The sequence below is a fragment of the Carcharhinus amblyrhynchos genome, chromosome 19, assembly GCF_965287045.1.
Source record: "Carcharhinus amblyrhynchos chromosome 19, sCarAmb.v2.hapA, whole genome shotgun sequence".
Taxonomy (NCBI): Eukaryota; Metazoa; Chordata; class Chondrichthyes; order Carcharhiniformes; family Carcharhinidae; genus Carcharhinus; species Carcharhinus amblyrhynchos.
The window spans coordinates 44,478,956-44,500,454 of record NC_137342.1 but is presented as its reverse complement, the minus strand read 5'-3'; positions in this window follow the sequence as shown (position 1 = coordinate 44,500,454).

The window sequence follows — 21,499 nt, the reverse complement described above, 5'->3', positions numbered from 1 at the left end:
AGGGCAGGACATTAAAAATCACTCTTTCTGAAGAAACCTGGAACCTAAGATTCTCCAAAGAGGAGGTTTGAATGGTGATGGTTCCCCTTCAGAAGGAGTGGGGATCACTGTTCTTTAACTGGTACAGGAAAGGGTTATAAAACATTGAAGCTTATCTCTGTGCACATATCATTATCTGACAATGCATTCCTACAGCCCCAGAACATCACCCACATCACTGACTCAATCAATAAACATTTTTTCAGTTTTACAGAGTGCACTGGACACTAGTTTCAGATCCAGCATCACAGCACTTAAAACCAACACCTGTAAACAGAGTCAATAAGTCAAGTTAAAATGCAGTGACTGTTACAACAACTGGAAAGCATTCATTCTGTCTTGTTTCGTTTGTAAGGAGGCTATCAGGGAGCTTTGTCTTTCACACGGTGTCTCCGTCTTTCTTCCTTTCATGCTTGCTCACCTTCCAGTGTTTAGTCAGAAGTCAGTCAGGTGGTAAACCATTCCACGGGGGCATGGTGTGTGGCAGAAAAGAGCTTGAATGATGGGCAGTCTGAGAGTCTTTCATTTGCAGATGGTATCCATTGTCACTTGCTGGGTTGATCTGTCAAATGACTTCAGTGAGAGTATAAATTAAGTCAGGACAACAGAGCTCTCCCACTAATCACCTCATGGAGCTGTGCGCAGGGTTGACATAAATGTTTCTGTTTTCAATGGCAGAAAAGTTGTCCCAAAGAGCGCTTTCATTCCTCCGGTTGAAAAAGGCCCACATCGGCACAGTGGTTAGCACCACTGCCTCACAGCGTCAGGGACCCAGGTTCAATTCCAGTCTCGGATCACTGTCTGTGTGGAGTTTGTATATTCTGCCCCATGGCTGTATGGGTTTCCTCCGGGTGCTCTGGTCTCCTCCCACAGTCCAAAGATGTGAGGGCTAGGTGGATTGGCCATGCTAAATTAACCCTAGCATCAGAGGGACTAGCTAGGATAAATGCATGGGTGGGGTTATGGTCGGTGTAGAATCGATGGGCTGAATGACCCCTGTCTGCACTATAGGATTCTATTCTATGACCCCAGTTGTATACCGACAATACATACATAGTTGATACATTTTTATTCACGGGAGGGACTTGTGTTCCCATCTCCTGCATTGTTGTCTTTGTAGCCCAGTACATCACGCAAACCAGCCTCCCATCCATTGACCCTATTTACACTTGCCTTTGCTTCGGAAAAGCAGCCAGCATAATTAAGGAACCCACATACCCCGTGTGTACTCTCTACCAACTTATTCTATCGGGAAAAGATACAAAAACCTGAGGACATATACCAACTGACTCAAGAACAGCTTCTTCCCTGCTGCCTTCAGACTTTTGGAATGGACTTGCCTTGTATTAAGTTGATCTTTCTCTTCACCCCATCTGTAATTGTAACACTATATTCTGCACCCTCTCCTTTCCTTTTCCTCTAGGTACTCATTGAGCGTATGCTTTGTCTGTATAGCATACAAGAAACAATACTTTTCACTGTATCCCAATAAATGTGACAATAATAAAGCAAATCAAAGTGGGACAGCATCATGCATGAGTATCTTGAGGCTCAAAATATTGGGTCATTTTATTGGACAATATTAAAGAGTTGGCCCTCTGGACTGATTTTGCAGTTTGGGAAGATCTCCCAAATATGAAGTGGATCCCATTTCAGTCCACTTGCTTTCTGTTAAAAAAGCAGCGAGTCCTGATCTCAAACCCAGCTCTTCCCATCGTGACAAAGGCAGGATCAGATCTGGGTCAAAGTTCACACATGTGTGATTTTCAGTGGCAGCTGTTCATTTAAATCACCAGCTGACTTCACTAAAATCAGACTTTCGAAGAACTGGATTGTGAAATCTGGAGTATGCAGTTTAGGCCAGGTCATAGCTAGTTTGAGTTTGGTGTATTCTTTAGGATCACAAGTGTACTCCTTTGGATAGGATCCAGGGACACCTTTGGGAGGGATACAACGCCCTTTGGGAGAGGTGCCATACCCTTTGGGGGAGGTAAGGCACCATTTAGCATTGTCAAAAGTGAACATGATTATGTGCTTTTTACACACAATCTCTTTGGAGCTATCAAGCTGGGAAAGAGCTGTCCAGCTGTCAAGGAACTGTCCAGCTGACAAGGCAATGTTCAGCAGTTATCCAGCTGTCAAAACTATCCTGGAAGTATCAAAGCTGTCAAGGAATTGTCTAAGGATACCCTGAGGGGTAAGTTAGCATGGAGTGGATAAAGGAAAAGGTTGGAGTGTGAGGGGGGCATGACTTGTCATAAGTTGGCACTAAATTGGCAAAGCAGGCATGGATGCCCTGGAGTGGGTAGAGGTGCAGTAAGTTGGCATAGAGGTAAAGGGGCCAAGCAAGTGGTTGGGGGGACTTGGTGTGGCACATGTTTGCATGAGTCATCCTTAGGGAATAAGGGGGTGAGAGATGAGGGCTTGAGGGATATATTTTATTTGATTATGATTAATTTATTTAAACATAGTGCTGGAGTATAGAGGCAGGTCTTGCATCTAGTCCACCTTCGCACAGAGCAGCCTGTTCATTAGTCCTGGCATCTCTCAAACCAAATCCTGTTTCATACAGCATTCCACTCTGCTCACTGCCATCACCACCAAGGAAGATTGAAGGATGATCTGATCAAGGGGTTTCAGATATGGAAAGGATTTAATAAGGTAGATAATGATTCATGGACAAGTAGTTATATTTTGATCATTGGTTAATCTATAAAAATGTAAAGTCTAAATACCCCAAATCTGATCTTGTAAGCATCCCTGTTTTCATTGCCCCACCAGGACTAGGGGGCACAGCCTCAAGATAAAGGGGGGGCGGTTTAGAATGGAGTTGAGGAGGAACTTCTTCACTCAAAGGGTCGTGAATCTCTGGAATTCTCTGCCTGTTGAAGTGGTGGAGGCTGCCTCGCTAAATATTTTTAAGATGGGGGTTGATGGGTTTTTGATAAGAGAGGGGATTAAGGGTTATGGGGAGAGGGCGGGAATGTGGAACTGAGCCACAACAGATCAGCCATGATCTTATTGAATGGCGGGGCAGGCTCGAAGGGCTGGATGGCCTGCTCCTGCTCCTATTTCTTATGTTCCTGAAGTCTAAACCTCGGAATGTTTTTCCCAAAAACCTCTCCAGTTCTCTCCAGTTTAGAACAGAGTTGAGGAGGAACTTCTTCACTCAAAGGGTGGTGAATCTCTGGAATTCTTTGCCCATTGAAGTGGTGGAGGCTACCTCGTTGAATATGTTTAAGTCACGGGTAGATAGATTCCTGATCGATAGGGGAATTAAGGGTTACGTGGAGCAGGCGGGTAAGTGGAACTGATCCACTTCAGATCAGCCATGATCTTATTGAATGGCGGGGCAGGCTCAAGGGGCTAGATGGCCTACTCCTGCTCCTATTTCTTATGATATTACGTTCTCTCCTCCTTCAACTTATTCATTAAAACCTACCTTTTTGGCCAAGTGGTTATAAGTTTAATTCTTAGTGTCACAAGCAGGCTTACATCAACACTGTAATAAAGCTACTGTGAAAATCCCCTAGTTGCCACACTCCGGCGCCTGCTCGGGTTCACTGAGGGAGAATTTAGAACTGGCCAATGCACCCTAACCAGAACTTTTCTTGGACTGTGGGAGGAAACCCGAGCACCCAGAGGAACACACGTGGACACCAGGAGAGCTTGCAAACTGCACATAGACAGTGACCCAAACCAGGAATCGAACCATGGTCCCTGGTGTTGTGAGGCAGCAGTGCTAACTATTGTGCCACTGTGCCATCCCGTGTCCTACTTATCCCGCTGATGTAGCTCAGTATCAAATTCTATCCAATAGTATTCCTGTGAAAAACACCTCAGGACACTTTTGTCATGTGAATGGTGTTATAAATCTGCAAGTTGTTGTTGTAAATGTACCAAAATAAAAGGGTTGCATCCTGTTAATGGAGCCAGACACAAACCTGAATTGCCAATAAATAAATGGGAACAGCATTTGAGTGTTAAGTAGTTACACGTATTGTGTAAAACAGCTCAAATAAATTAAAAGTGACAGTGCAAGAAATGATGAATGGAAATTGTTGTACTTCTGCCGCTAATAGGTGCCACTGAGGACAGCTGTCAGTGAACTGTAAATAATATTTAAGACCACAGGACAGTGTTTGCATTTAAATGGGGATCAGTCTGAAAGTGATTGACAGCGGTAAACTGTTCCCTGCTGCCTGAGGAATACAGTCCTGCTGGGTTCTTACATGACGTGCTGTCTTTCTGAGCCATTCCTCCACGTAAAGCTTCCACCACAAGCAAAGGAAGCAGCAGCATGGGACGGTGTCCACACCAGCAGGGTGTCCGAGGTCCCTTTGGTCTCCCGATGCTCCAGGGAGCCGTCCCTCACCTTGGACTGTTTCGAAACACTGCCCACCAGCGAGTGACATTTATGTCAAAGAAATTAAGGAGGTTGCTTCTGCCGGCTGAATAATGAGGAGGAATTCCCATGGCACTGAGGGGCCGAGGCCAACTTGTTCCCATTTAAATACAGCAGTCAATGGAAATGAGACCTTGCTCCATCTTAGAAATGTTTCCCGGCAAGTCAGGCCTTTAATCTGCAGCGAATGACATGACCTGTTCTAACAATCTAGCTCTGAATTCACCTCGGAAAATCAGCCTCCTGGTAGTTATAATTCTGTTTTATTTTCTTTGTGTTTTTCACTTGCCTCTGGTATTTTGGAGATGATTACAACAGAAGGTCACCATTTGTCAGCAATTACTTCACGTTGACATTACAATTGACCCACTAAAGTTTTTTTCTCCCCCCACTAAATGTTAACTAGCTATTCAGCATTTTTATTAATGTGCCGGATGTTTAACACCGTTGCAGATTTGTGGCATTTTGTTTTGTTCTGGTGAAGAGTTATTGTTCATTAATCAGTGACGATCGACACACGGCGGGTTAGGTAGTCGAGGGAAATGTCAGACAGCCAATTGAATAAAGTTTTAGCACGGAAAATGAGCCTTTCACATTTTAGATAAAGGCATTTTATGTCAACATAAATCTGATGCAATGCCACTAAGAAGATAAGCGGATGGGACCTTGTTCAAATAGTGCATCGAGTGCATTAGAAAATGGCTGGACACGGGCTTCTCTGCAGAGTTCACCCCTCGTGAATTGAGTAAATGAATTCATTTGACGGGGCAGACAGCAAGGATCTGTGGCACGTTGGCACAATGGTTGGCACTGCTGCCTCTCTGCGCCAGGGACCCGGGTTCGATTCCTGGCTTGGGTCACTGTCTGTGCAGAGTCTGCACATTCTCCCCATGTCTACGTGGGTTTCCTCTGGGCGCTCTGGTTTTCCTTCCACAGTCCAAAGATATGCAGGTTAGGTTGATTGGCCATGCTAATTTGCCCTTAGTATCAGGGGGATTAACAAGGTAAATGTGTGGGGTTATGGAAATAGGGCCTGGGTGGAATTGTAGTTGTTACAGATTTGATGGGCCGAAAGTCCTCCTTCTGCACTGCCCAAATTCAACGATTCTATGAATTGGCGAGGAAGAACGTAAAGCTTGGAGGGTGAGTTACCGAATGCATGTCACATTTCATACTCAGCTGTTTGGGACCATCATTTTGTGCAATACCTGCCTCAAGGTGCACCCAGAGTAATGCCCCTGCACACCATCCACATTGAATGATGTGGAATGGTAGAGCACAATGTCGTGGCTGAAGCCTTTCCACTAAGGCTTGTACCACGTCTCAGCTGTGCCACTGTGGGCACAAGGCTGGCATCAGGCACTTTGAGTCACATCCAGACTCAAAATGTTGACTTGATTCTGTCTCCACAGATGCCGTGGAGATGTCGGCGTTCGACTGGGTAAACACAGTAAGGAGTCTCACAACACCAGGTTAAAGTCCAACAGGTCTATTTGGTAGTAAACGCCACTAGCTTTCGGAGCGCCGCTCCTTCGTCAGGTGAATGGGGAGTTCTGATCACAAACAGGGCATATAAAGGCACACACAGCTTACAGAATACTGATTAGAATGTAAGTCTTTACAGGTTGGGCTTGAAACATCTCACTTATTGTCCTGTTTGAAGATAATACACATCTCTTTAACCTATGCTTAATGCTATCTCCACTCACATTGTCTGCACCTTTAAGACTTGATTAGCTGATTAGCTGTAAAGACTCACATTCTAATCAGTATTCTGTCAACTGTGTGTGCCTTCATATGCCCTGTTTGTGATCAGAACTCCCCACTCACCTGACGAAGGAACAGTGCTCCAAAAGCTAGTGGCGTTTACTACCAAATAAACCTGTTGGACTTTAACCTGGTGTTGTGAGGCTTCTTACTGTGTCCACAGATGCTGTCAGACCTGCTGAGATTTTCCAGAATTTTCTGTTTTTGACAAACCCTTCATTCCTGTGATCATTCCCTCCTCTTCTATACCTCTCAAACGTGAATCATTGCATTATTGGAATCATTGAATCATTGAATCCCAATAGAGCAAAAACAAGAGGCCATTTGGCTCATCAAGCTTGCACTGACAACTATCCCACCCAGACCCTATCCCTGTAACCCCATGTATTTATCCTTCTAATCCCCTGGCACTAAGGAGCAATTTAGCCTGGACAATCCACCTATCCCGCACGTCTTTGGACTTGGCAAGGAATGCTGCCCTTCATCCTTCTTGCTGGAGATATTGCCTCCTTAACAGCATTGTGGGTCAACCCACAGCACATATGGCTGCAACAATTCAAGAAGGCAGCTCATAACCATTTTCTCAAGGGCAACTAGGGATGGGCAATAAATGCTGGCCAGCCAGCGATACAACCATGTACTACGAATGAATATTAAAAAAAATGTAAGCTTGCTGGGCATTGGGTGGAAGAATCAACCAGTCACAGTGTCATATTAGGACGTGTACCATTAATAGTGTATCATTAACCTTCAGCCATTTAATTGTACTATGAATGGGAGGAAGCTGAGTGATGTGGAAAGGCAAAGTGATTTTGAGGATTCAGGTTTACAAGACATTAAAAGCTGCACCTCCTGTAGAGAAATCCATTATAAAATAGTCAACTGAATACCAGGTTTAATAGCAATTTTAGCTGACATGTAATGGCAAATCTATTGAAACAAAAACTCAGTAAGGTCACAATTGTGCTCTGCAGTTTTGGGCTTCACTTTCTGGGAGGGATGTCAAGGCAGCAAAGAACAATCAACGCAGATTCACTCGAACACTCAATTAAAGCAAATTACCGCGAATGCTGGCTGTCTGAAACAAAAACAGAAAATGTTGGAAAAACTCAGCAGGTCTGCAGCTTCTGTGGAGAGAGAAACACAGTTAACATTTCGAGTGTGTATGACCCTTCTATCGAATGTTACCTGGCAAAAGAGATGATGTGGAGATGCCAGCATTGGACTGGGGTGGGCAGAGCAAGGCGTCTCACAACACCAGGTTAAAGTCCAACAGGTTTATTTGGTCTATATAACCGTGTTTGTGAAACTTTACCTCTCCACTCACCTGATGAAGGAGCAGCGCTCCGAAAGCTCATGATTCCAAATAAAGCTGTTGGACTTTAACCTGGTTTTGCGAAACTTCTTACTGTGGCAAAAGAGAATACAATGATGGAGAAGGGGTTGAAAATGGGGAATGGTTTTTTTTTGGGCTGGAGGAGATTTCAGAGTGATTTAATGATGATGGTTAGAAGTACTGAATAGATGGGCTACGTTTCCGAGGTACAAAAGAGGAGGGGTGATCACAGGAATTAAGGGTTTGTCGTATGAGGAGCAGTTGGGTCTGTACTCATAAGAACATAAGAACATAAGAAATAGGAGCAGGAGTAGGCCATCTAGCCCTTCGAGCCTGCCCCGCCATTCAATAAGATCATGGCTGATCTGTCGCGGCTCAGTTCCACTTTCCCGCCCTCTCCCCATAACCCTTAATCCCCTCTCTTATCAAAAACCCATCAACCCGCGTCTTAAAAATATTTAGCGAGGCAGCCTCCACCACTTCAACGGGCAGAGAATTCCAGAGATTCACCACCCTTTGAGTGAAGAAGTTCCTCCTCAACTCCGTTCTAAACCGCCCCCCCTTTATCTTGAGGCTGTGCCCCCTAGTCCTACTGTCTTTTTTGAGCGGGAAGAGTCTCTCCACCTCTATCCTATCCATCCCATTCATCATCTTATACGTCTCAATGAGATCTCCCCTCATTCTTCTAAACTCTGACGAGTACAAGCCTAGTTTATTCAGCCTCTCCTCATAGCTCAACCCCCTCAACTCCGGTATCAGCCTAGTAAACCTCCTCTGCACTCCCTCCAAGGCCAAAATATCTTTGCACAGGTGCGGCGCCCAAAACTGCACACAGTACTCCAGCTGCGGCCTCACCAATGCCCTATACAGCTGCAGCAAGACCTCCCTACTTTTATATTCAATCCCCCTCGCTATGAAGGCCAGCATCCCATTTGCCTTCCTGACCACCTGCTGCACCTGCAAGCTGGGTTTTTGCGACTCATGCACAAGGACCCCGAGGTCCCTCTGCACCGTCGCCTGCTGCAGTTTTTCGCCCCGTAAGTAATAGTCCTTCCTACCATTATTCCTACCAAAGTGGACCACCTCACACTTGCCAACATTAAATTCCATTTGCCATTTCCTGGCCCATTCGCCCAGCCTATCTAGATCCTTCTGCAGACTCTCCACACCCTCCGCACAATTTGCCGTTCCCCCAATCTTGGTGTCATCAGCAAATTTCGACACCCTACACTTTTGAAGGATGGGGGGGTGGGATCTAATTGAAACTTATAGAATACTGAGAGGCCTGGATACAGTGGACATGGAGAGGATGTTTCCACTGGTGGGAGAAACAAGGATTTGAGGGCACAACCTCAGAGTTAAGGGACACTCCTTTAAAACAAAGATGAGGAGGAATTTCTTCAGCCAAAGTGTGGTGAATCTGTGGAACTCATTGCCACAGAGGGCTGAGGAGGCCAGGTCACTAGTGCCTTTAAGACAGGGATAGATAGGTTCTTGATCAATAAAGGGATCAAGGGTTATGGGGAGAAGGCAGGAGAGTGGGGATGAGATTCATATCAGCAATGATTGAAAGGTGGAGCAGACTCGATGGGCTGAATGCCCAATTCTACTTGTATATCTTATGGTTCTATGGTCTTAGGGGACATGGATAAGGCACAAGAGATTTAGGAGGCTTATGGAGAAGGTTCTGACGCTGAATGGTGTTTTGGTAAATTAGGTGATGGAAGTAGAAAAAAGATAAGCATAAATAGTGGTGGAAAGAAAGAGGAATAAGAGGAAATTGAGGATACACATGGATTAGAAATGCTGTTCAAATGAAGGATAAAAACCACCATGGGCTACATTATATAGGCAACCTGTTTTTGTGGTGTCATTTCCATACAACATAGTGGGTTCTCTAGACAGTTAGTGTTGCCCCTTCACAGGTAGAAGGCAATCGTTGCTAACCGTAATTTCTGTTAACAGATGATTTAATAGACTCTCCACTTACATCGTTGCGATTGTTTTCAAAAAGCCTTCTGAAGCGTCTCTTTGCCTTCAAGGCAGCCCTTAGGATACTGTTCTCATCCTATTACCGAAATGCAACATTTCGGCATCAAAACAATGTGTCTGTTTTTCTTTGAGGATAAATGCACAGTTTCGAGTGAGCCTGCAGCAATCTCTCCCACTCTGAAAAATGTTACACCCTGACATGTTTCCACAACTATCATCTCCTCATAGCTAACTCTGAGTACTTTCCATGTACTTCTTTATTTGAAAGGGAGAGACACCATAAAAGCCAGCTGTCTGTCCTTCTCTCTGTTAAAGGTCACCATACCCGAGAGAAGCTCATGATTATGATTTGAAGGCATGGACTTGCCTTGCAAGGTCACATAACAAGACCTGTCAGGAGCGACTGGAAGAGTATAACAGTAGCCTGCAATATACTTGGCAGGAGGTGCTTCTAATGACTGTGCTGACTGGCTTCACCATCTATTGGGTGGTAGGGGGATCTGGCCACAGCAACCATACAATCCAAAGTTGAGCAATGGCTTTTGCTTACTACGTACAATGTACAGGAGAGAAACGCACCATTCGCAAAAACTGTTCCACTATGTTTATACTCCACATGACCTCCTTCTAACTCTTTCTGTCCAACTGTGTCAGCATGTTGTTTCTAATTCGGTCAGGGGATGTAGACGATGCTAGCTAGGCCAGCACTTATTGTCCATTCATTTCAGAGGGCATTTTTAAGAATCAACCACATTGCTGTGGCTCTGGAGTCACATGTAGGCCAGACCAGGTAAGGATGGCAGATTTCCTTCCCGAAAGACATTCGTGAGCAGGTGGGTTTTATTTTTGTAATAATCAGCAATGGCTCAACGATCATCTTTAGTTTCTTTTTATTGAATTCAAATTTTACCACCTGCCGTGATGAGGTTTGAACCTGGGACACCGGAGCCGAAATTTTACTGCCCCGCCATGGGAATTGGAGCAAGCGAGGGACGGACAATGGGAAGGTCTGTTGATATCAGGCAGGACTTTATGGTTTCGGGATGAACAAGACCATAAAATCCCACCCCAGATCTTGCCCTGGACCCCTAGATTATTAGTCCAGTGACAATACCACTACACCACCGCTGTCTCCCCAGGTCCTTCTATTTCTTTCTCCCTCATGTACTGCCCTTGATTCCCCTTCAATGCATCCAGACCATTTGCCTCAAAAGGGCATCAAGCTGCACATTTCAACTACTCCCTGGGTTAAAAAAAAGTTTCTCTAGAATTTTCTTTCATACTTGCATTACCTTTGCACCTGAAGCAAAGAATTCATCTTTCAGACCGATTTGAAATTGCTGGAATAGCTGAATCGTACATTGTATTCAATTGCAGAAAAATAGCAGTTTGAAGGAACTTTATTAGAATAGATTGAGGGGTAGCTTGAGACTGACCAAGCTCATTTTACAGATGAATTTTACTGCCTGCAGGTTCACTCCATTTGTCTGGGTTCTGAGTGCCTTCTCTGCCTAATGGCTTCCAGGGCCCTCTATGAAATTAGCTTAAACAGATTCTATGAAGAATTAGAAGACCAGCGCTGGGACTCTGTCCAGGAGTTAAGTAGCTCCTGTGTGCTCTAAACCATATCTCATGCACTTTAGAGAGATCTTGTTAACATAAAGCAATCCGCACAAACATCTTCCTCGTGGCGTGGAGTGAATATTGAAGATAAAACTAAAGGAGAACTTACGATATATCCCAATTGCATAAGCACCTCTCTACTTGTAATATTTGATGTGGATTGAATGATAAATATTGGCCCGACCCTAAGGAGAACCCCCCAGTTATTCTTTGAAATAGTGTCATGGGATCTCTTTCGTCCACCTGAGACAGGAGATGTGGCTTTGGTTCAACATCTCATCTTAGAGTATGTGACATAGGAGCAGAAGTTCATCGAGTCTCTCTGCCAGTCAATGAGGTCATGATCGATCTGATGTGAAAACCCTCAACTCCATTCTCCTGTCTTATCCCCATAACCCTCGATTCCATCACAGATTAAAAATCCATCTATCTCAGCCTTGAACATACTTAACAAGTCAACCTCTACAGCCCTCTGCTGTAAAAGATTCTGTAGTACTACTACCCACTGAAAGAACTATCTCTCTGTCTTACATTTCTGCTTTCATTTTAGCTAGGATGAAATCCCACATCATTGAACCAGCCCTTTTAAAGAGCTGTTCCTGCACACACTGGACCTTGACTCCTGTCTGCATCTGCCATCCACCCAGCAATGAAGACCCCCCACCCCCCCAACTTCTCCCGCCCACCTATGCGGGATCTCCCAAAGCGGAAGTTCAAGCCGACATTTCCCCATTTCTGCCACCCATCCCAGGGATGAAAATCCAGGCCTAGGAATGCTTTCCATTTAATCTGGAGTAACCCTGACTTTGAAAGCTGTCACATATACAGATGAACAATTGGGCCTTTTGGGAATTGCCTGAGTTTTGACTTCTTTTCCACAGCCATGGCCCCTCAGTTGGATGGAGTATGATGCAAAGGTTACAACTCTCTGCTCTGAGTCAGAAAAGTTGACCTCCTACTCTAAGAGACTTGAGCACAAAATCTTCAATGCAGCACTGAGGGACTGGTGAAACTCTGCCCTTTGAATGAGACAATAAGCAAAGGCCTTTCTACTCACTTAGGTGGATGTAAAAGAACCACATAACTATTTTGAAGAATAGCACAGCTCCTCCCAATGACCTGGAAAATATTAACCCCTCAGCCAAAGTATTAGGTCATTGTAATAGTGCTGGATGGGGGATCTTGCTATGTGGAAACAAAGCTACCATGCTTCCTACATTACAACACTACATTTCAAAAATTGGTTATAGGGTCATTGAGGTTTACAGCGTGGAAACAGTCCCTTCAGCCCAACATGTCCATGCCGCCCAGTTTTTAACCACTAAGCTAGTCCCATTTGCTCACATTTGACCCATACCCATCTGTACCCATCTAACCCATGTACCCATCTAACCCATGTAACTTTTTAAAAGACAAAATTGTACTCACCTCTACTACTACCTCTGGTAGCTTGTTCCAGACACTCACCAACCTCTGTGTGAAAAAATTGCCCCTCTGGACACTTTTGTTTCTCGCCCCGCTCACCTAAACCTATGTCCTCTAGTTTTAGACACCCCTAACTTTGGGAAAAGATCTATGGCCCTTATTATTTTATAGACCTCTGTAAGCTCACCCCTCAGCCTCCTATGCTCTAGGGAAAAAAGTCCCAGTCTATCCAGCCACTCCTTATAACTCAAACCATCAAGTCCTGGTAGCATCCTAATAAACCTTCCCTGCACCCTTTCTAGTTTATGAAGTGCTTTAGGGTATTCTAGGCTATGAAGATGCTATATCTATGCAAGTCTTTAATTTTTGCTTCAACGGTATGAGAAAGCTTATACTCTTCCCTGGTCTTGCATTATATGCAAGAGAAATTAGCAAGCTCCCTCCTTCCCCTTCCCCCACCCCTGGTGAGGAGTCTAACTCCACAAACACACAAGTCCCATTGGCACTGTAACCTGCGGAACTAGCTTCTGGCTTAGTGTTACACCACACCAGTACTGGTTTGAAACCAGCAAAGGAACCATATATACCATCTAATTTACTCAAAACAGCTCTAATCTGGTAGCACGGGAGAGAGATACAGAGACTGTAAACTGATTTTAGCAAAGTCATTCAAGACAGATATTGATGACAGTTTTTTTTTATCTGTTCTCTGGATATGGACTTCACCTGTTGTCCATTCCTAGCTTCCCTTGAGAAGGCGCCAGTGAATCATCTTTAGGAGCAAGCAGAGGACATAGGTCAAGGGTTATAGACACAAAGTGGAGTTGAGGTCACTAACAGATTAGCCATGATCTTTCATGGATGTGGGTGTTGCTGGCTGGGTCAGCATTTATTGCCCATCTCTGAGAACAATTAAGAATCAAACACATCTGTGTGGCTCTGGGGTCACATGTGGGCCAGACCAGATAAGGACGGCAGATTTCCATTCCTAAAGGGCATTAGTGAACCAGATGGGTTTTTCCAACAATCAACAATGGTTTCATAGACATCATTAGACTTCGCATTCCAGATTTTTATTGATTTCAAATTTCACCATCTGCCATCCTTTTTCTGAGGAAGGATGTTCTTGCTTTTGTGGGAGTGCAATGAAGGTTTACCAGCCTAATTCCAGACGAATGATGGGGGATCTCATAGACACTTATAAAATTCCAGCAAGACTAGAGAGAGTAGATGCAGGGAGGATATTCTCGATGGTGGGAGAGTCCAGAACCAGGGGTCACAGTCTGAGGATTTGGGGTAGACCATTTAAGAGAGAATGAGGAGACATTCCTTCACCCAAAGAGTGCTGAGTCAGTGGAATTCATTACCATAGGAAGTAGTTGATGCCAAAACATTGAATGTATTCAAGAGATATAGCACCTGGAGTGAATGGGGTCAAAGGTTTTGGGAGAAAGCAGAATTAGGCTATTGAGTTGGATGATCAGCCATGATGAATGGTGGAGCAGACTCAAAGGGCCGAATGGCCTCCTCCTGCTCTTATCTTCTATGTTTCTATGTTCTTTGGCATTTCTTCACACACACTTTTCCCCTTTTGAGGAATAGTGAGGAGGTGGTTGAATGAATCCTAAGCTGATTATCAACCCATTGAACCATCTTGTTAATGCTCTTTTTGGGCCCAAACTCTAAGGAAGGATGTGCTGGCCTTAGGAAGGGTCCAGAGGAGGTCCATAAGAATGATCCTGGGAATGAAAGGCTTGACATATGAAGAGCGTTTGAGGACTCTAGGCCTGTACTTGATAAGGTTCAGAAGGATGAGAGGGGGTCTCATTGAAACTTATACAATACTGAAAGGCTGGATAGAGTGGATATGGGGAAGATGGTTCCATTAGTAGGTGAGACTAGGATCTGAGGGCACAGCCTCAGAGTAAAGGGACGACCTTTTAGAAATGAGATGAGGAATTTCAGCTAGAAGGTGGTGAATCTGTAGAATTCATTGCCACAGAAGGCTGTGGAGGCCGGGTCATTGAGTGTATTTAAGACAGAGATACATACGTTCTTGATGAGTAGGGATATCAAAGGTGATGGGGAAAAGGCAGAAGAATGGGGTTGATAAATATATCAGCCATGATTGAATGATGAAGCAACTCAGTGGGCCAAATGGCCTAATTCTGCTCCTATATCTTATGATCTCTTTCCATAGCCACCTAGTCCTGGCATTGGACTTGAACCCAGAACTTCTGATCCAGAGGGAGGGGCGCAACCCCTACGCCACAAGGCCCCCCTATTTCTGTGCAATGAAGGAGCTTTCACAATACTGGAAATTACGGAATTCAAGGAGTTTAAACCAGTGGCGGTGAAGGAACGGCAGAACGCATCCGAGTCAGGATTGGTGTGTAACAGAACTTGGAGGTGATGATGCTCCGTTTGAAGCAAGCACGTTTCTCTCTTTCTTTCCAAGCTCTGTAACGAGCACACATAGAACTGACAGAACGGTGCGGGTTTGAAATGCATCTTTCATTCTTCATACAGTTGAAACATGTCAGCGACGGTTTAAGACATTTAAGAGCTGTGTATTGGAAGAAATTTATTAAATCTATGAGGAATGATTCTGTGTAGGAGAGCAGCTGCCGTCGCGCGACTCTTTGTTTTTAGCTTTGGATCCTGTAATTGAAAGTTGTGCTGCTGGTGCCTTGATGGTCACAAGCTGATGCAATTAGATGCCCACAGCTTGTCATCTTGATGTTCACAGGCCGCTGGCTATGCCTACACATTCTCTGACTTACACGCGCAAGGCTCTAATTCAGTTGACATCTTAAGGTTATTTATAGAATATATTGGCTCTTGGATTTTTCGTTCTGGCTGCTGGAAATTAAACAGTAGGGTTTTTTTTACCCTGTTCTTTCTTTCCTTTTCTGCGTTTGTGGTGTGCGCATCCCTTTGACCACAGCCCTTTTCCATCAATCACTCCCTGTCCCTGCACCCCACCCCTCCCCTACCCCCCCACCAAATCATTATTTGCCCTATCCCTCATGCATTTAGTAAATCTGTATTTGGTTCGTTTCAGTGTTTTCTTCCTGTGCAGAGGTAATACTAAATGTCTTGTCAAATCCAGGCAAATACGAGTGAAGCTTTAACATTAATACTGTGCACGTAAAGTGAAAAATGCTGGAGTTGCGCAGTGTGCCTCGTCTGAGCAGTACAAATGTCTTACCCCCATTCCAATACCTCAAGTGTTTTACAAAGTCAGAATACAGATGTTCTGACAAAGGATCCGCACCAGCAACGTTAACTTGCCTTATCTCTGACGGTGTCTTCCCAGCATTTGCATTGTTTTCCATTTCTTTAAAGCTTCGCACTTATGGTTTTAAATTGAAATTCTGATTTCCTTGTGTTGCATCCAAATGTCACAGATTTATTGAAAAAAAACGTGAAGGCAACCAAACAGTTGGAAGCTTCTTCTGTGTAAAATGTCTCTCCATGACAGCATCTGTAATCAAATTTGACATTTCCATCACTTGCTCCTTTCTAAACCAACTGCTTCCCTTTCAGAAAACCTTCTTTAAAAAAAGTGGACACTACCTCTAATATTAATTCTTTATTTCCCTGCCATCGAATTGTACGAAGTGAAGGAATATATGGGACTGTTGCAGATAGTCAACACTTAATGGAGGTCTTGGATTCAATAGCCTATTCCTTTAAAAATGTTACTGAACTAAATTATATAGAATAGGTTCATTTCTGCCTTTCCTACTTCTATTTTAGTGACTTATGATGTGGATCCATTAATTATTCAAAGTTATTGATTTTATGTGTTTGATTAATGTATTAATCATATTTTTAAAATTATTTTTTCATTGTTATGGTTTCGGTGAATTTGTACTAATTATGGGGTTTGATTAATTCATTCGTTACTAAGACTTCCGAAGAACCTCCTCAGCATTACAACTCCACGCCGTGATTCCGTTGCTTGTTCTACCCTGACTCCAACCCTCCATCCCTGTGCAATTTTGGTAGAAACAAGAGATTGCCCCCCACAATCTGGAACTTTCTTCCAATTACTCCTCTACTTCTTTCACCTGCTCTCACCCCCTTCTTTACATCCTGTTCCAAACCTATTTCCTTGGTGATGCCAAATGCCCCCAGTCATTGCCGGAGCAGCCATTTTTGATTCCATGAAGCAATTGGCCATGTTGGAACACATAATGAGTACAACACGAACGATTGGATCATTGAATGGTTTCAAGAAGGAGATAGAATGATTTCAGACTTTAAATAAACATAGGTTCAAGGGATATGGAGGAACAGATAAAGAGGTGGCTTTGAACCCAGGGAGAGTTCAGCCATGATCTTCTCTGCCCATTGAAGTGATGGAGGCTACCTCATTGAATACGTTTAAGTCATGGGTAGATAGATTTCTGATCAATAAGAGAATTAAGGGTTATGGGGAGCAGGTGGGTAAGTGGAACTGATCCACTTCAGATCAGCCATGATCTTATTGAATGGCGAGGCAGGCTCAAAGGGCTAGATGGCCTACTCCTGCTCCTATTTCTTATGCTCTTATGAATGGCAAAGCAGGCTGAAAGAACTGAATTACTTATTTCTGCTCCAAATTCCTATGCTCCTATGAACATCCTATGCAAGTTTTTCAAAAACTCATTACTGAAGAGCAGTAAATTTCCAAACTTTGCAACAAAATGATGTTGGGAATACTAAATTCAATTAAGTGAGTACTGGGGGTTGGTTGGTTACCTGGAGCTCTGGCTCCTTTAGATCTGAATGAACAGCGAGGTATACCTCAGTTTCTTTTTCTGCCTGAGTAGATCAAAACTGATAAGACTTCAGTAGTGGCCCTGAGCCAATGGCAGGAAGTCTTTTACTTCCTTTGCTTTCACTTCTTTACTTGTGTTGGATATGTTCAGCAAATTTGGAGCCATTTATTTCAGGTAGGGCAGAATGGTGTCCAGGGCAATGCATCTCCACTCATGGGCACAGTCCTTAACATTTGACTGAGCAGACTACATCCTCAGGGTGGTATGGTAGCATAGTGGTCAACACTGCTGTCCCACAGTGCCAGGGACCTGGGTTCAATTCCAGCCTTCACTGACAGATTTTGCTCATTCTCCCCATGTCTTTTTTAAATTCATTCGTGGGACACGACCAGCATTTATTGCCCATCCCTAGTTGCCCTTAAGAAGTGCTGGGTGAGCTGCCATCTTGAATCGCTGTCATCCATGTTCTGTGGGTTGACCCACAATGCCATTAGAGAGGGAATTCCAGGATTTTGACCCCGTGACTGTGAAGGAACCGAGATGTATTTCCAAGTCAGGATGGTGAGTGGCTTGGAGAGGAACTTGCAGGTGGCAGCGTTCACATTTATCTGCTACCCTTGTCCTTCTAGATGGAAGTGGTCATGGGTTTGGAAGTTACTGTCCAAGGGTCATTGGTAAATTGCTGCAGTGCATCTTGTAGATTGTACACATTGCTGCCACTGAGCATTGGTGGTGGAGGGAGTGAATATTTGTAGATGTGGTGCCAGTGAAGCAAGTCACTTTATTCTAGATAATGTTAGGCTTCTTGAGTATTGCTGGAACTGCACCCATCCAGGCAAGTGGGGAGTATGCCATCACACCCCTGACTTATGCCTTGTAGACGGTGGACAGGCTTTGGGGAGTAAGGAAGTGAGTTACTCACCACAGTAATCCTAGTCTCTGACCTGTCCTTGCAGCTACTGTATTTATATGGTGGGTCCAGTTGAATTTCTGGTCAATGGTAACCCCAAGGATATCTGCATGGGATTCCTCCCACAGTCCAAAGATGTGCAGGTTAGGTTGATTGGTCATACTAAATTGCCACTTGATGTGCCAAGATATATAGGTTATCACAATTATCGCGGTTATTATGTGGGGTTACAGGGATAGGACCTGGGTAAGATGCTCTGTCAGACAGTCAGTCCAGACGCAATGGGCCGAATGGCCTCCTTTTGCACTGTCGGGATTCTATGTGTGCAACATCATCTTAGGCTATTTTCAAAGCCTGGCCTTTGGTTACATTTCCGTGTTTGCCATCATTCACCAGATCTCCTTCATTGAGTGACAGTTATCTTGATGCCACTCTTCAACACTGTAATTCTGGCACTGTAAGTTTACCTCTCAACTTGTGTTCCAGTGGAGATGTCGATGAACCTATTAGTCCCAACAGGACAGAATAGACTGATAAATGGAACATGGCAAAGCATGTGCATTCAAGGAAAGAAGAAGGCATAGCAGTGTGGATGTTTTAAATTATAGTACCATGACAGGATGGATATGACCTAATAAACCAATCCTCAAAAGTCCAAATGAAACAGGCAAAAGCAGTGCTGAACAAATCCCCACCTGATACCTTCTGTTCTCTATCCAGATATGTGTCTGTGGTAGGAGTTTTATAAAATCCCTTCAAAGCAGAAACAAGCCATTTGGCCCCTCAACCTTGCACAAAGCAATCCTACCAGGTCCTATCCCTCTAATCCCACGTATTTACCTTGCTAGTCCTCCTGACACTTAGAGGCCATTCAGCACGGCCAATTCACCTAACCCACACATCTTTGGAATGTGGGAGGGAACCAGAGCACCCAGAGGAAACCAATGCAGACAAAGTTTGCTGCTGTCACAACACCACTCCAGTGGATCAGATCTCAAACAATGACAAGACTGAGTACAGGAAAGAGACAGAGCATCTGGTGAACTGGTGTGATGACAATAATCTCTCTCTCAATGTCAACAAAATGGAGGAGACTGTCATTGACTTCAGCGTAGTGGAGAACATGCTCCCGTCTACATCAATGGGGATGAAGTGGAAATTGTCAAGAACTTCAAGTTTCTAGGTGTTTGGATCACCAGCAACCTGTCCTGATCCCTCCATGCCGACGTTATAGTTAGGAAAGCCTCTACTTTCTCGGGAGACTAAGGAAATTCAGCATGTCTGCTATGACTCTCAGCAACTTTTATAGATGCACCATAGGAAGCATTCTTTCTGGTTGTATCACAGCTTAATATGGTTCCTGCTCTTTCCAAGACCGCAAAAAATTACAAAGAGTTGTGAAAGAAGCCGAGTCCATGAAGCAAACCAGCCTCCCATACATTGACTCTGTCTACACCTCCCGCTGCCTCAGAAAAGCAGCCAGCATAATTAAGGACCCCACACACCCCAGACATTCTCTCTTCCACCTTCTTCAGTCAGGAAAAATATACAAAAGTCTGAGGTCATGTACCAGCCAACTCAAAAATAGCTTCTTCCCTGCTGCCATCAGACTTTTGGATGGCCTTACCTTATATCAACTTAATCTTTCTCTACAGTCTTGTTATGACTGTGACACTACATTCTGCATTCTCTCCTTTCCTTCATTATGAATGGTATGCTTTGTCTGTATAGTGCAAGAAACAATATTCTTCACTGTATATTAATACATGTGACAATAATAAATCAAATCAAATCAGAAGCAAATCAAATCAGGCTTCTGAATTTACCTGGGTACCAGCAATTAGAGCATGTGGCTCTCAAAGAAACTGAACAATTAAATGCACCAATGCATTAGAAGCTAAAGAAAATATTGTGTCAACCTTCCTATCAAACTGATTGTCCTCCACATTAGCCTGAAAAATACCAGTACAGATCTTTAACTTATTTTTTAACATTCACAACTCAATATAACCAGCATAATTCACCAAAACTCTTTCAAAAAATCTGAATCTGCTCTTAACTCCCAGTCTCCCATCAGTTCTTATCCCGGTGTTCAAACCTTTTTATCAACTCACCCTGCCAAACCCCATGTGACCTTCTCCAACCCAGCTCCCAGTTCCTCTGCTTTTTACTTGCACGCGTCCCTCCCACCTTTTGTCCCATCATTTGCACATCAGCTGTCAATAAACCCACACTCTAGAACTACCTCCTTATAAATCCAACCTAAAAGACGCCCCCCCCCGCTATAAATCCCTTCAGCTCACAACCACCTCTCCTTCTTTAAGACGGTCTTTACATCTACCTCATTGATCAAGACTGTAGGTAGTCTCTGAAATCACCATTTTTGGCTCAGCACACATTCTATAATTGGATGATTTATTCAAAGCATTTTATTAATATAGCTTATTGTTAACATTTTTCGCTCGGTCTGGATTATGTTGATGGCCCAATGCTGACTTTAATTCAGATGTTTTAGAATTATAGAATCCCTACAGTGCAGAAGGAGGCCATTTAGCCCATCGAGTCTGCACCAACCCTAACCCTATCCCCATAACCCCATGCATTTACCCTAGCTAGTCCTCCTGACATTGAGGGGCAATTTAGCATGGCCAATCCACCTAACCTAACTTGCAGATGTTGTCATTTATTGATATAACTCCATAAAAGAAACAAGTAAAAAGAGAATAAAAAACAGGAGTTCATGCCTCCTATTTCAGTGAAGGCATTTAAAATGGCAGCACGGTGGCACAGTGCTGCCTCACAGCGCCAGGGACCCGGGTTCAAATCCTTGTAACTTCTCAGAGAGGTGTTTGAAAATTTGGTGGGAAACACTGACAGTGCAGCCAATAGGTTATATTCCACAGGCTTGGCCATAAAGGAGCAAAAATTCCATCCACTATCTTAGTGAATCCCCTGTATTTTCAAACACAAAGTGCACATCAATTAAACATGAATTAACAGGGAAATTGCAGCCAATTATAAACCATAAATTATACATTAAATGGCAGATACAACTAAGACAAATCTTACAAATTGACTCAGGAATTTACCCAGTGTCTAGAACATCAAACTCTGTCAGCATGTCCTACTCAACTCTCCCATGCCGATAACAGTGCACCATCAATCTGAGTTCCATGGCTACAGTCTTCTCTGGATTACTAGCCCTTTGGCAATACCACCAAACCACTGCCAGT